Raw genomic sequence first — 16,016 nt, 5'->3', positions numbered from 1 at the left:
TTACATTAAAAGTAGACAGCATTTAGCGGAAACGAGTGTGATATCAATTTTCTAGGGGGTGTGATATTACTTTTCTAGGGGGGTGATATCACTTTTCTAGGGGGGTGATATCTCTTTTCTAGGGGGTGATATCACTTTTCTAGGGGGAGTGATATCACTTTTCTAGGGGTGTGATATCACTTTTCTAGGGGTGTGATATCACTTTTCTAGGGGGTGATATCATTTTTCTAGGGGGGTGATATCACTTTCAAGGGGGGGTGATATCACTTTTCTGGGGGGTGTGACATCACTTTTCTAGGGGGGGTGATATCACTGTTCTAGGGGGGTGATATCACTTTCAAGGGGGGGTGATATCACTTTCACGGGGGGGGGATATCACTTTTCTGGGGGGTGTGACATCACTTTTCTAGGGGTGGTGATATCACTTTTCTAGGGGGAGTGATATCACTTTTCTGGGGGGTGTGACATCACTTTTCTAGGGGGGGTGATATCCCTTTTCTAGGGGGGTGATATCTCTTTTCTAGGGGGGTGATATCACTTTCAAGGGGTGGTGATATCACTTTTCTAGGGGTGTGATATCACTTTTCTAGGGGGTGTGACATCACTTTTCTAGGGGTGGTGATATCACTTTTCTAGGGGTGTGATATCACTTTTCTAGGGGGAGTGATATCACTTTTCTAGGGGGGGAGATATCACTTTCAAGGGGGGGGGGGGGATATCACTTTTTTAGGGGGGGTGATATCACTTTTCTGGGGGGTGATATCACTTTTCTGGGGGGTGATATCACTTTTCTGGGGGGTGATATCACTTTTCTGGGGGGGTGATATCACTTTCAAGGGGGGGTGATATCACTTTTCTAGGGGGGGTGATATCACTTTCAAGGGGGGGTGATATCACTTTTCTAGGGGGTGATATCACTTTTCTAGGGGGTGTGATATCACTTTTCTAGGGGGGGGGGGTGATATCACCCGGGCTGATATCAACTTGTGGAAATTTTAGACTTATTACACATACAAAAAGGGTGTTATTATTAGTAAACATATGGCAATACCGTATATAACATACACATATAAAAATCTTTGGCGCTCATACACATATTACATAAAAGGTTTTGAACGTGTACATACACCTTATTCATATTAATCCAATACATACATATTTATCTTGACAAAAAGGTTTCACTAAATCACATTTCTATGATTATTTGATGTCCTTAATATCTCTTGAGGTAATTTTGATAGTAGAATCACTGATGTGATTTTAATTGTTGAATCTCTGATGTGATTTTTATAGTAGAATCTCTGATGTGTTTTTTATAGTAGAATCTCTGATGTGATTTTGATTGTAGAATCTCTGATGTGTTTTTTATAGTAGAATCTCTGATGTGTTTTTTATAGTAAAATCTCTGATGTGATTTTGATTGTAGAATCTCTGATGTGTTTTTTATAGTAGAATCTCTGATGTGATTTTAAAATAATCTTGTGATAAACAGTATGTCAGAATACTGAGGTGATAAACAGTATGTCAGAATATTCAGGTGATAAACAGTATGTCAGAATACTGCGGTGATGAACAGTATCTCAGAATAATCAGGTGATCAACAGTATGTCAGAATACTCAGGTGATCAACAGTTTGTCAGAATTCTCAGGTGATCAACAGTATGTCAGAATTCTCAAGTGATCAACAGTATGTCAGAATAATCAGGTGATGAACAGTATCTCAGAATACTCAGGTGATAAACAGTATGTCAGACTAATCTTGTGATAAACGGTATGTCAGAATACTCAGGTGATAAATGGTATGTCAGAATAATCTTGTGATAAACAGTATGTCAGAATACTGAGGTGATAAATAGTATGTCAGAATAGTGAGGTGATAAATAGTTTGTCAGAATAGTGAGTTGATCAACAGTATGTCAGAATACTCAGGTGATTAACAGTATGTCAGAATAATCTTGTGATAAACAGCATGTCAGAATATTCAGGTGTAAAGCAGTATGTCAGAATATTGAGTTGATCAACAGTATGTCAGAATATTCAGGGGATAAACAGCATGTCATAACATTCAGGTGATGAACAGTATGTCAGAATATTCAGGTGATAACCAGTATGTCCAATAACTCCGCTCATAAATAGTATGTCAGAATATTCAGGTGATGAAAAGTATGTCAGAATAATCAGATGATAAACGGTATATCGGATATTCAGGTGATAAACAGTATGTCAGCATATTCAGGTGATAAACAGTATGTCAGAATATTCAGGTGATGAACAGTATGTCAGAATAATCTTGTGATAAATGGTAAGTCAGAATATTCAGGTGTTAAACAGTATGTCAGAATATTTAGTTGATCAACAGTATGTCAGAATATTCAGGTGATTAACAGTATGTCAGAATAATCATGTGATAAACGGTATGTCAGAATATTCAGGTGTTAAACAGTATGTCAGAATATTTAGTTGATCAACAGTAAGTCAGAATATTTAGTTGATCAACAGTATGTCAGAATATTTAGTTGATCAACAGAATGTTAGAATATTCAGGTGATAACCAGTTTGTCAGAATATTCAGGTGATAAACAGTATGTCCAAATACTCAGCTCATAAACAGTATGTCAGAATATTCAGGTGATGAACAGTATGTCAGAATAATGAGGTGATAAACGCTTTGTCAGAATAATCAGGTGATAAACGGTATGTCGGATATTCAGGTGATAAACAGTCTGTCAGCATATTCAGGTGATAAACAATATGTCAGATAACGGTAAGTCAGAATATTCAGGTGTTAAACGGTATGTCAGAATATTAAGTTGATCAACAGTATGTCAGAATATTCAGGTGATTAACAATTATTTCAGAATAATCTTGTGATAATTGGTATGTCAGAAAATTCAGGTGTTAAACAGTATGTCAAAATATTGAGTTGATGAACAGTATGTCAGAATACTCAATATGTCAGAATATTCAGGTGTTAAAAAGTATGTCAGAATACTCAGGTGATAGATTAGATAGTGTGTCAGAATATTCAGGTGATAAACATCATGTCAGAATACTCAGGTGATTAACAGTATGTCAGAATAATGAGGTGATAAACGCTATGTCAGAATAATCAGGTGATAAACGGTATGTCGGATATTCAGGTGATAAACAGTGTGTCAGAATATTCAGGTGATAAACAGTATGTCAGATAACAGTATGTCAGAATACTCGGCTCATAAACAGTATGTCAGAATATTCAGGTGATCAACAGTATGTCAGAATATTCAGGTGTTAAAAAGTATGTCAGAATACTCAGGTGATAGATTAGATAGTATGTCAGAATATTCAGGTGATAAACAGTATGTCCAAATACTCAGCTCATAAACAGTATGTCAGAATATTCAGGTGAGAAACAGTATGTCAGAATATTCAGGTGATAACCAGTATGTCCGAATATTCCGGTGTTAAACAGAATGTCAGAATAATGAGGTGATAAACGCTATGTCAGAATAATCAGGTGATAAACGGTATGTCAAATATTGTGGTGTTAAACAGTATGTCAGAATAGTAAGTTGATCAACAGTATGTCAGAATATTCAGGTGATTAACAGTATGTCAGAATATTCAGGTGATGAACAGTATGTCAGAATATTCAGGTGATGAACAGTATGTCAGAATATTCAGGTGATTAACAGTAAGTCAGAATAGTCAGGTGATAAATGGTATGTCGGATATTCAGGTGATAAATAGTATGTCAGAATATTCAGGTGATAAAAAGTAATTGTCAGATAACAGTATGTCAGAATATTCAGGTGATGAACAGTATGTCAGAATACTCAGGTGATTAACAGTATGTCAGAATAATCTTGTGATAAACGGTATGTCAGAATATTCAGGTGTTAAACAGTATGTCAGATTATTGAGTTGATGAACAGTATGTCAGAATACTCAATATGTCAGAATATTCAGGTGTTAAAATGTATGTCAGAATATTCAGGTGATAAACAGCATGTCAGAATATTCAGGTGTCAACAAGTATGTCAGAATACTCAGCTGATAAACAGTATGTCAGAATATTCAGGTGTTAAACAGTATGTCAGAATACTGAGGTGATAAATGGTATGTCAGAATACTCAATATGTCAGAATATTCAGGTGTTAAACAGTATGTCAGAATACTGAGGTGATGAACGGTATGTCAGAATACTCAATATGTCAGAATATTCAGGTTATAAATAGTATGTCAGAATATTCAGGTGTTACACAGTATGTCTGAATATCGAGTTGATAACCAGTATATCCGAATACTCAGCTCATAAACAGTATGTCAGAATATTCAGGTGATCAACAGTATGTCAGAATATTCAGGTGTTAAAAAAGTATGTCAGAATACTCAGGTGATAGATTAGATAGTGTATCAGAATATTCAGGTGATTAACAGCACAGCATGTCAGAATACTAAGGTGATAACCAGTTTGTCCCAATACTCAGCTCATAAACAGTATGTCAGAATATTCAGGTGATCAACAGTATGTCAGAATATTCAGGTGATAAACAGTTAGTCAGAATATTCAGGTGTCAACAAGTATGTCAGAATACTCAGCTGATAAACAGTATGTCAGCATATTCAGGTGTTAAACAGTATGTCAGTATACTGAGGTGATGAACGGTATATCAGAATACTCAATATGTCAGAATATTCAGGTTATAAACAGTATGTCAGAATACTCAGAGGTTGGATCAGACAGGTTTTACTGTAAAGTCATTAATTTGGCTTGTGTTGTGAAAAAAAGTCTTTGATTTTTTTGTTTTAAGACAGATTATAAAGCACTCCAAATCGATAATATTCAAACACTTCTTGTGCTTACTTCAGTGACTAAACAAGAAGCCCAAAGAGCCTGAATCGCCCACCTTGTATTAATCTCAAACTTATAATCTTAAAAGTGGACTAGAGGTAGATTATTAGTGTTTTATTCAAAAGAACCTATTAGATTGTTTAAAGATATGATGTCTGTGACCTTGAATGCAGATCAAGGACATTAGATTGAACAGAGTTTATAGTCTTCCAACCCAGCATGCTTTTGGCAGAATATCCTTATTACCCTTGACCTTTTGGTTACACAGTACAAATCATTTAAAGATTTAAACATATATTGACCACTGTGAACTTGAATATGGGTGAAGGTCATTCATTTGAACAAACTTGGTAGTCCTTCCTCCCAGCATGTTAATGGCCAAATATCATCACCTTTTGCATTTTGCTTCTTGAGAAGAAGTCGTTTAAAGGTTTTAAACATATTTGATCCCTGTGAACTTGAATAAATGTCAAGATCATTCATTTGAACAAAATTGTCAGCCCTTTATCCTAGCATGCTACTGGCCAAAACATCATTATCCTAGGCCTCTTGGTTATTTGGAAGAAGTTGTTTAAAGGTTTTAAACATATTTGACCCCTATGACCTTGGATATAATTAAATATCATTCATTTGAACAAAATTGTTAGCCCTTTATCCCAGCATGCTACTAGCCAAAACATCATTATCCTAGGCCTCTTGGTTATTCGGAAGAAGTTGTTAAAAGGTTTTAAACATATTTGATCACTTTGACCTTGTATATAAGTAAAGGTCTTTCATTTTAACAAACTTGGTAGCCCTTCATCCCAGCATGTTACTAACGAAATATCATTATCCTAGGCCTCTTGGTTATTAAGGAGAAGTTGTATAAGGTTTTAAACACATTTGACCCCTGAGACCTTGAATATTTGTCAAGGTCATTCAATTGAACAAATTTTATAGCCCTTCATCCCAGCACGCTACTGGCCACAAATATCATCATCCTAGGATTTTCAGTTATTGAGAAGAAGTTGTTTAAAGGTTTTATACATATTTGACCCCCGAGACCATAAATATTCGTCAAGGTCATTCAATTGACCAAACTGTGTAGCTCTTCATCTCAGAATGCTACTTGCCAAATATCATAACCCTATAGGCCTCTTGGTTATTTAGAAGAAGTTGTATAAGAGTTTTAAATATATTTGACCCCTGTGACCTTAAATATGGGCGAAGGTCATTCATTTGAACAAACTTGGTAGCCCTTGATTCCAGCATGCTACCGGCCAAATATCATCATCCTAGGCCATTTGGTTACTGATAAGATTTTGTTAAAATAAAAGTTGACGCTGGACAGACGGACGAGGGATGCACGACGGACGGACAGACGCCGCACCATGGCATAAGCTCGCTTGGCCTTCGGGGTTCACAATTATCAATACAGTGGTTAAAATCACCAGGACAATGGTTTACAATACAAAACAATAAATCTGAATGTTGACTTTTTGTGTCATTAGATTTTAAAGTATGATATAAGTGGGTGGTGATGGACCACAGGAAGTCTGCGGCATCATCACCACCTGCCAACTGTGTACACTGGAATGGCCTTATGTTTGTTTTGAACTTTACTATCATCTCACTAACCGGCACCTTAAAACGTAGCTAAACGTAGCGAAACGTCTATAGCTATAAACGTAACAAATTTCAGTCAATCTTCTATCTATCTCTCTATACTCTGTAAAACAAGAGGCCCAGAGGGCCTGTATTGTTCATCTGAATATTTAAGCAGTCATAGCAAAATATTCTAATCAAATATTATATTTCACTACAGATATTTCCCTCGCAAACTTTGTCGGATCCATCTGTTGAAACTACCAGCCAAATATTATTATAAGATTCTATGCGTTTTGGTTCTTCTTCAGAAGTTGTTTGACATATTTTTCCCTGTTACCTTGTAAGTAGGTCAATGTCATTTTCCTTCTCAATCTTTGTTAGCTCTATCCCAAAAAGCTACAGTTGTGGGATCGCACAAAGTTACACGATGTGCGGTGTGCGCACGACGTGTGCACGATGTGTAAACGATTAAAAGTTGGAGGATCATTGCTTGAGTACATCTGTGCATACGATGGAGGAACGTTGGGCGATAACAATCGTGGTCGGTGTAAATTGAGGAATGTCTTAACAATATATACGTTTTTTTTTTAAACAAATAAACTTGATTTTTAAGTATTTTTTCTATATTCTAGTTACATCTATAAGCTTATCTTTCCGTCTATACTTTCTTAAATTTAGAAATTGTGTTTTCGGTGTATTCTAAACGACCTTAATCGACACATGTAAAATTTCAACACAGTCCCGTATACAGGTAAACATAGCCACTTTGTGCGTGTACCTGGACCATGGGGAACTTACGTAACTCATCGAGTAGAGCCGGGTAAAGGGGAGCTATAGGCAAACAGAATGCACATAACAAATACTAAACATATGGTATCACATATCAACTTTATGTGTCAGGCACTGGCCAGGTAAAACTCTGGTCGATCATAAAATTGTTATTTACCTGTTCTGTTACCTTGAAGCCAAACCCATTGTTGACAGTCTAACGGTCTCTGTAATACTGTGTAACACGCATTGTAAAATTATACAAAGTATTTATTATTTTGGTGAGAAATAACAGTAATTTATGCAGTGTACATTATTACATACGAGCCTTCCATATTTTTTTCATTCCGTAATATTGATCCACAAATTGTTCCAAATCGCACAGTTGTGCGGAGAGAAGCGCACAACGGGGCGAACGATTGTGAATCGCACAGTTGTGCGCACCATGTGTGGACGATGTGTGGACGGTGTGTGAACTATGTATGCACGGTGTGTGCACGCTATTTTCGGTGCGTTGTGCGGTCACACAACTGTACCAGCCAAATCTTATGAATCCATTCCTTTTGGTTGATGACCTCTGTGACCTTTAAAGCAGGTTGAGGTCATTTTCATTTGCAAACTTTGGTGAGCACTATCCCAGGAAGCCACAAGGCAAATATTATAATTTTATGCCTTTCAATTATTCAGAAGAAGTCGTTTGAAGAGTTGACACATTTGAACCCTGTGACCTTGAAAGAAGGTCAAGATCATTCGTTCTCATACTTTGTTGGGCTCAATCCCAAGAAGCCACCAGACAAATTTGAAGATTATGTACCTTTTAGTTCTTCAGAAGAAGTTGTTTGAAGTGTTTGACACATTTGACCCCTGTGACCTTGAGAGTAGGTTGAGGTCATTTTCATCTCAAACTTTGTCAGGCTCTAGGTCATTTTCATCTCAAACTTTGTCAGGCTCTATCTCAGGAAGCCACAAGCCAAATATAGTGATTCTATCCTTATAGTTCTTCAGAAGAAGTCGTATGAAGCGTTTGACATATTTGACTGCTATGACCTTGAAAGTAGGTCAAGGTCATTTTCATTCTTAAACTTTGTTGGACTCTATCCCAGGAAGCCACAAGCCAAATATAAAAATTCTATCCTTTTCAGCTCTTCAGAAGAAGTCGTTTGAAGCCTTTGACATATTTGACCACTGTGACCTTGAAAGTAAGTCAAAGTAATTTTCATTCACAAACTTTGTTGGGCTCTATCATGGAAAGCCACCAGCCAAATATGAAGATTCTATACCTTTAAGTTCTTCAGAAAAAGTCATTTGAAGTGTTTGACACATTGAACTCCTGTGACCTTGAAAGTAGGTCAAGGTCATTTTCGTTCTCACACTTTGTCGGGCTCCTACCAACGTAGCTTTCAATCAAATATCGTGGCTCTATGCCTGTTCGTTCTTCAGAAGAAATCATTTAAATGATTTGACATATCTGACCGCTGTGACCTTAAAAGTAAGTCAAGGGTCATTTTCACTCTAAAACTTTGCCGGGCTCTATTCCAGAAAGCCACCAGCCAAATAAGAAGATTTTATACCTTTAAGTTCTTCAGAAGAAGTCTTTTGAAGCCTTTGACATATTTGACCGCTGTGACCTTGAAAGTAGGTCAAAGTCATTTTCATTCTTAAGCTTTGTCGGGCTCTATCCCAAGAAGCCACCAGCCAAATTTGAAGATTCTATACTTTTAAGCTCTTCAGAAGAGGTCGTTTGAAGTGTTTGACACATTTGACCACTGTGACCTTGAAAGTAAGTCAAGGTCATTTTTCGTTCTCAAACTTTGTCGGGCTACTACCAACGAAGCGTTCAGTCAAATATCATGGCTGTTCGTTCTTCAGATGAAGTCATTATAAGGAAAAGTTGACGGACAATGATGGATAACGGTCGGAAGGACGGATGGACGGACGGACGACAGACACCGCACCATGAAATAAGTTCACTTGCCATTTGGGCAGGTGAGCTAAAAATGAAACGCATAAACTTCCCTCCAACAAAACTCCTTTATTTATAAAGAAAGATTGTAATGTTTTGTTTATGTATCATTCAATGAGCTCCTTTGAGAATACACATGGCCGAAATCAGTCAGGCGTGTGGCTTTGTTAACTGTGTTTAGTCAAAATTACGTGACTTGACAAAGCTACGCATTATTTTTTCGCAAATGCTCATATTACACAACACTTTGATGATAACTACATCAGTTTTCCATACAAACATTAGTTTACTATTGAAAAAGATGCCACGTTTAACGCAAGTTCAGAGAGGTAGAGCAATTGCATTGTTATTAGATAGTACTGTCATAGCCAAGCCATTGTTGCACGGCAATTTGGTATCGCCCAGTCGCCTCTTATAACACATTTTCCTGCCGTTGTAATGATGGCTCAATAAGACTGGGCAATTCCCTTGTTGCACCTGATCAACAGAGTTAAGACTGCTACCGAGACTGCATCGCATACCAAAGGCAGTCACCTACCCATGCTCGGAAAAGGATATATTGAATACCAGTTACTGCTACGCCAACGCAAGCATGGTTGAATGTGATAGGTTCGATGGGTTTAATGGTTTGGTGTAAAATTGTAACCTTAAGATTGGACTAAAATAAAGCTACAGGCAAAATATCAGTGTCTTGACTTAAGTCATTCAAAAGAACCTGTTAAAAGATTAAAACACATTTGACTCCTGTGACTTTAAAAGCCAAACATGGACATTAAATTGAACAAACTCTTTAGCCTTCCTCACAGAATGCAACTTGTCAAACATCACCCTAATGGCCCTATACTTTTTGTTTATTGAGGTGACTTTTAAAGATTTATGCACTGTGGGCCAGATGTGACGTTGAAAGTATGTCAAGGTCATTCACATGAACAACCGATCACCCTGGAACCTAAAGTTATTCAAAAGTTGTTTTTAAGTGTTTTAAAGACAAATAACCCCTGTGACCTTGAATATGAGTGAAGGTCATTCATTTGAACAAACACTGTAGCCCTTTATCCCAGCATGCTACTGGCCAAATATCATCAGTCTTGGCCTCTTGGTTATTTAGAGGAAGTTGTGACCCTTGCGACTTTGACAATAGGCAAAGGTCATTCATTTGAACAAAATTGGTAGCTCTTCATCCCAGCATGCTACTAGCCAAATAATATCATCCTGGGTCTGAAGTTGTTAAAAGTTTTCAACATATATGACCCCTGTGACCTTGAATATGGGTCAAAATTGGTATAGTGTAATGTATTCTGATAAACACCAGCATGTCTTCTTGTTATCAGCTATAACTCTTCGTTATACATAAGAAAATCCATGTCTTAAACTTTGTAATAATGTGTACTAATTGTTGGTTACCTTCGGTAACGAGGAAGAGTTGGTTGATGACAATATCTCGCTTCATTCCGCAGAGGATGAAGCAGACGGCTGTGACGATTTTTACGTCTCAAATCATAATAGACAATGTCCCGGAACCGGAAGCACATGTACTTGGTGATGCGCTAAGTGGTGAGGCCCCTTACGCTAATGTAGGTAATTGGGGCACCGGCATGAACGAGTGGCTTCGGCGGCTTTAGGAGCCCCAACGCAAGCAGGAGAAGCAAAAAAGGTACGAACAGACGAAATGGCTTCCAGGTTAATGGAGCTAGAGGCTCTTATTGCCTGCCTTTCCCGTGAACAAGGTTCTGGGGATAACTTGGTACAGAACGTACCGGGTACCACGTGTTAGGATACCAATTTTAGACATGGACCTGATGGGTTCGAGTTTGATATACGGAGATGAGGACTCTGTTTGTGACGAATGTGTCCAGAGTACTGTACCCAGCAGCGGGGCTGCATTCAATGTGGACATGGACGACATATACTCCGGAGCAGAAATATGGACCAGGGACCCACAAAGGGTTGGCCCGATTAGTTAACACATCGTGCACTAAAAATGCGGACGTAGGTAAGATTATAGAGAAATATTTGACACCGCAGAATTGTCTGGGTGTTACTGTACCACGTTGAAACCCTGAAATATGGGCAATTACCAAAGCCATTAATACAGCAGAAAGACGTACAACTGCAGGGATACAGAAATCTCTACGCTCGGGCTTAGTACCGGTATTGAAACTTACAGAGGCGTTAATGGGCTTGCCCCAATTTAGAGATACGCTTCGCCCACTTTGTGTGGATGCTTTGGCTTTGGTTGGTAATGCTTTTCAGACCATCTCAGTGAAGAGAAGGGATTTCATGAGACCGGCACTGCCGGCGGCTTATCAAGCCATTTGTGCTAAGGACATGTCAATTTCAGTGCAATTGTTCGGAGACGAGCTGGGGAAAAACGTTAAAGAATTAAATGAAACGGCGAAGGCGTTTAGCGGAATGAACCAGCATGCACAGAACAGGGGCAGAGGTGCCTGGGGTGGTAACCACCAGAACGGACAGAGGGGCCGTGGACTCGGACAGTCACGTCCTTTTTTACGGCATGGCTACCAGGCCCCGAGGGGCCGAGGGTACGGGTACAAGAAACCCCAATACCAAGCAAGTGGAAACCACCATCAGAGCGGTCCACGGAAACAGAAGGACTAGATAGCAAGGTAGGTAAATCTTTAGGTCTGTTGAAATCGAAATTGTCGTATTGGCAGAGTATCACTGATGATAAATGGATACTAGAAACAGTCCAAGGGCTGAAACTAGAGTTTGAGGAAATTCCAGTACAGACATGGAATCCAAGTCCCATAGCTTTTGATAACAATGAGATGGAATTGATAGATTATGAAGTAGAGGAGCTATTGAGAAAAGGGGCAGTGAGAAAATCACCGAGCGAACAAGGGGAATTTGTGTCCAACTTGTTCTTAGTACAGAAAAAGAATGGTAAATTTAGACCAGTAATAAATTTAAGGAAATTAAATGAGTGTATTGTGTATCACCATTTTAAACAGGAAACACTAGAGGTGGTACTTGAGTCAGTGGAAAGAGGCGATTTCTTCACGTCGATAAGACTTAAAGGATGCATATTTAAGCATACCGGTTGATGAGTAAGATAGGAAATACCTTAAATTTAGATGGAGAGGTTGTCTCTATGAGTTTATCTCTTTACCTTTTGGCCTTACTAGCGCCCCTCGGGTCTTCACTAAGGTTTTGAAACTATATTTGCTAAAGTACGGAGCCTGGGGGTAGTAGCATTTTATTACATTGATGACTCTTTGGTCAAGGATAGAGATAAAGAGGTTTCAAAAGCAATTGTGAGATGTTGGCTAGCAACTTCGTACAGGCAGGTTTCGAAATTAATCACGAGAAGTCTATGATGGTGGCGAACAATGTTATGGTTCATCTTGGTTATCTGATCGATTCGATTGCTTTCACAGTATCTCTTCCTAAGGAAAAGATAGAAAAGATAAGTAAATACTGCAAGACGGTATTAGACAAAAGACAAGTCATGTCCTTGGAATGATGATATTCTCAATCAACCAGACCCTAGGCCAGTTTCATGTGTTAGTACTGGGATTGCTTTGGAGATACTCCAAACATAATCACAAGTATAACAAGAGGCCTAGGGGGCCTGTATCGCTCACCTGGTTATTTAAGCAATCATGGCGCAATATTTACATTTGATCTGTAATGCCAATTTGTTACCACTTCAGACATGTAGGCATTTTTGTAACTAGAGAAGAAGATTTTTGAAATTTTCCCAAATTTGTCCCCTTTTTGTCCCCTAACTCAGCCCCCTAGGGGGTCAGACTCATAAATATTATACCAGCAGACCTCCCTCCCGTAACAAGTATTTATGCCAAATTTGAACAAATTATTTTCAAAACATTGGAAGATATGCCCTGTCATGTCTATTTCCTATATAAACTATATTTATAATTTCATCCCCTCCTCAGGGGCAAACGGGGGCCCTGGGAGACATAAAAATCACAATTTCTTTAAATCACCCAAATGCCATTACAGCTATGGGTAGTATTTGATCCTAGCATTTTTATAACTAAAGAACAAGATTTTTGAAATTCTCTGTGGCTAGACATACATGTAGCTCCTAAAGGTGGAGCTAATCACAACCAGCTAACCCCTGCAGGCCTGATATCACCCCCTTATGTCCAATCAATTATCTGGATCACTGCACACAAGTGTAATTTCCTGTTTATGCATATATATAGTGTATTTTCCTGTTTACACATATAGTAACAAAGCAACTGTTCACAAATGTCACAACAGACTTTTAAAATTAATTCTTCAGGTAAAGGGTACCACTGCATCAGTTATAATCACAAAGAAATTTAGGTTTTTGAGTTGAAGTACTGTATACTGAGAAATTATCACCACAGTTTGACTTTCACCTTTTTAACCCTCCCCCATTTAAGTACACAACATATAATACATAGTAATTACATGTGAGGGAAAAATTAACCTAGGCAAAAATGGGTTATATCAGAAAAGGCTGATTATTTGACGGGTCGAAAGTTTCCTGGAAACAATACTTAACCCTTCTATATAAAAGATGAAGCAATCAAAAGGCGTTTTTCTGACTTAAGAGTAACTTCCTTTGTCAAGTTTTTTATAGGCTTTGCAGCCCATAAATTGGACACTCATTTTCCTAAGACTTCTGACCACTAAGTAAATCCTAAGACTTCTGACCACTAGGTATACCCTAAGACTATACACTAAGACTTGTTACCACTAGGCATACACTAAGACATCTGACCACTAAGTAAATCCTAAGACTTCTGACCACTAGGTAACCCTAAGACTTCTGACCACTAGGTATGCACTAAGACTTCTGACCACTAGGCATACACTAAGACTTCTGACCACTAAGTAAATCGTAAAACTTCTGACCACTAGGTATACCCTAAGACTCTGACCACTAGGTATGAAATAAGACTTCTGACCACTAGTTGTACCCTTAGACTTAAGCTTCTGATCAATAGATATAGGTATACCCTAAGATGCTGACCACTAGGTATTCACTAAGACTTCTGACCACTAGTTGTACCCTTAGACTTAAGCTTCTGATCAATAGATATAGGTATACCCTAAGATGCTGACCACTAGGTATTCACTAAGACTTCTGACCACTAGTTGTACCCTTAGACTTAAGCTTCTGATCAATAGATATAGGTATACCCTAAGATGCTGACCACTAGGTATTCACTAAGACTTCTGACCACTAGTTGTACCCTTAGACTTAAGCTTCTGATCAATAGATATAGGTATACCCTAAGATGCTGACCACTAGGTATTCACTAAGACTTCTGACCACTAGGTATACAATAAGACTTCTGACCACTAGTTGTACCCTTACGTCTTCTGACCACTAGGTATACACGAAGCTTCTGACCACTAGGTATAACCTCTTTACCGGCTTCCTTAACCTGACTTTTGAAGGACTATGATAACATTAATAATTCCAGTATCAAATCTTTCCCATGGGAAACTTTGACCCCTGGGTATGATTTTATCATAATTACTCCATGTCCTGACTGGAACAAACATCACCACCTTCCTTCTACTCTACATTTTAAAGGAGATAGCAAAGCTCCTTAAAATTTCATTAATTTTATTCTATTTGCATTGTATCCTTCCCTCTACCCTTTCCACAGTCCCTACATTTTTGTCCCTCCAACAAGGGGCATAGCCCCCACATTTGTGTTCCTCCAATAAGGGACAAACCCCTTCATTGTATCCCTCCAACAAGGGACACATCCCCTATATTTTTGTCCCTTCAACAAGGGGCATAGCCCCCACATTTGTGTCCCTCCAACAAGGGACACCGCGGCCCTTCATGGAAGTCCTTAAAAGCCCCTACACTAGAGTCCCTCCAAAAGTGCCACAACTCGGTACTGAATTATCTTACTTATTGTTAGCATGTTAATAAGATTAAATTCACAAGGTACATGCCACAAGTGAAACATACAGAAGAAGAAGGTCATATACCGTACTATAGTAAATGAGTTCAGGCAAGATATGTGCAAGAACGCCTCCTACTGACAACCTGGCAACTTAGCCATCCTGATTCTGGAGTTAACTTCATAAAAACTTCATCTCAAAAGTGGAACCTTACTGGTTTGAGCATTTATTTTTTCTCTCAATGGGTAACAATTTTCAGTAACCTTGGCCTTCAATAGCTAACCTTTACTATGGAAACATTTCTCTACCCAAGAAGTACTCTGCAATCTGACAATAAACATTAGCTGTGTATGTAGGAGTGATCCTAAAGTGGTATATCCATTTGCTCTGAGATGTTCAGCAGGTAATGTTGCCAATATATTCCATGTGATCTCCTCCCACTCAGGGGTCAAAACTCTGTCATCTCTGTAAATACAGCATCATACTTCCTCAGTTGTTAAATATTTTTGTACATATAAACAAATCTGTCCCTGTGCAACATATTGACGGGGAGGGGTGGGAGATGGAGGTGAGCATGACATATGGGCTGTTCTCATGCTCAAGCATGGATTTTGTGCAAGCCAAAATTCTTTTCTTCTATAAATTAACAAATAAATTATTGAAGAGTCTCAAAGCTGAAAACTGTTTTCAATGTTTATATTTGAATTTTTAAATCGTTTGACATGATTTAAGCTAGTTACAAGAAAGTTGGTTTGAGCACAGAATCTATGCTTGAGCATGAGAACACTTTCATAAATACTGGCCCTGGAGAACAAGGAAATCTAAGAAACTGTTTATCAATCATATAACGTAATCAAACATTAAAATCAATTTTATTGATGAGAGTAAAAGGATCATGTTGACAATCAAAATGTTGCCTTTATTTACATTTCAGACTTAAGCTTATCAGCAAATCTCAATCATATGTCTCTTTCCAGTAAGGAC

The 16,016-nt window shown here is 38.2% G+C and overlaps 1 protein-coding gene across 1 annotated transcript in view; it reads right to left on the bottom strand.

Annotated features, from left to right (window-relative positions):
• The window catches only part of LOC110450838 (atypical kinase COQ8A, mitochondrial-like), a 29,563-nt gene extending 15,838 nt beyond the window's left edge, over positions 1-13,725 (bottom strand). Inside the window, exon 1 of the mRNA XM_021498609.1 lies at positions 13,720-13,725. The gene's annotated coding sequence lies outside the window, so the exon portion shown is untranslated. The remainder of the gene's footprint in view (positions 1-13,719) is intronic.
• Between the last annotated feature and the right edge of the window lie 2,291 nt (positions 13,726-16,016).

Source organism: Mizuhopecten yessoensis, unplaced genomic scaffold (genome assembly GCF_002113885.1).
Source record: "Mizuhopecten yessoensis strain PY_sf001 unplaced genomic scaffold, ASM211388v2 scaffold557, whole genome shotgun sequence".
NCBI lineage: Eukaryota > Metazoa > Mollusca > Bivalvia > Pectinida > Pectinidae > Mizuhopecten > Mizuhopecten yessoensis.
This window is presented reverse-complemented; position numbering and strand designations above follow the sequence as displayed.